The following is a 932-nucleotide window of genomic DNA, read 5'->3' as shown; positions in this document are numbered from 1 at the left end:
CAAGATAGACAATGGGGTCGCTTTCTACTTCCAAAGTGAGAAAAAACTCATTCCCAAACAAACTAGACGATATGACTTCTTCGCAGAGTTTGATTATGAACTAAGAATACAAGTTGGGTAAGGCTAACTTGGTGGCAGATGCGTTAAGCCACAAGGTCACACTAGCGAAGGTTAGCAAGCAACGTAAGGAGTTATTGCCACACATTTGAAAGGGTCTAGGTCATGATCCCACAACTTGGAGCTTGCCAAACAAGGCAAGATTAGGAGGTTTTGGGAGCATAAGGGTCTATTGTACACCAAAGGCAAAGAATACATGTGTTGCAATATGAAAGCCTGCGCAGGTAGATTTTGAAGAAGTGCCATAATAATTGTTGGGTAGGCACTTTGGCTTAAATAGAACTTTGGTGTAGATCAGCGTAGAATTTTACTAACCTTACTCTGAGGAAGATATAAAGAGATATGCGAGGACCTGTTTGGTGTCTTAACAAGACAACATTGAGTAGAAAACACCAAGAGGATTGCTTGACCTGTTACTATTACTCGACAGGCCATGAGACAATGTCAACATGGATATCATCATAGGATTGCCTCGGGTTGATGGTTTAGGAAGTATTACAGTGGTAGTGGACAAAGTCTTTAAGTATGCATCTTTATAGCTACCACCTGCGAAAGCAATCAAGCTATTCATGAAGTATTTGAAGTACTAAAGGGTCTTGAGGACCTTCATTAGTTATAAAGATGATCGGTTCATTGATAAATTTTAGATTGAGTTGTTCAAGTTGTTGGGGGTCTAAGTTGTGTCTTTACACTAGCTTTCACCCACAAATTGATGGACAGACCAAGAGGATGAACATGATGTTTGAGCTTTAGCTATGCCACTTTATGAATTGACTTTAATTTTTTTAATTTAATTTTCATTAATAATATACAAA

This window comes from Theobroma umbraticum, unplaced genomic scaffold, assembly GCF_002168275.2.
Source record: "Theobroma umbraticum cultivar Fairchild unplaced genomic scaffold, ASM216827v3 scaffold_95.0, whole genome shotgun sequence".
Lineage (NCBI taxonomy): Eukaryota > Viridiplantae > Streptophyta > Magnoliopsida > Malvales > Malvaceae > Theobroma > Theobroma umbraticum.
This window is presented reverse-complemented; position numbering follows the sequence as displayed.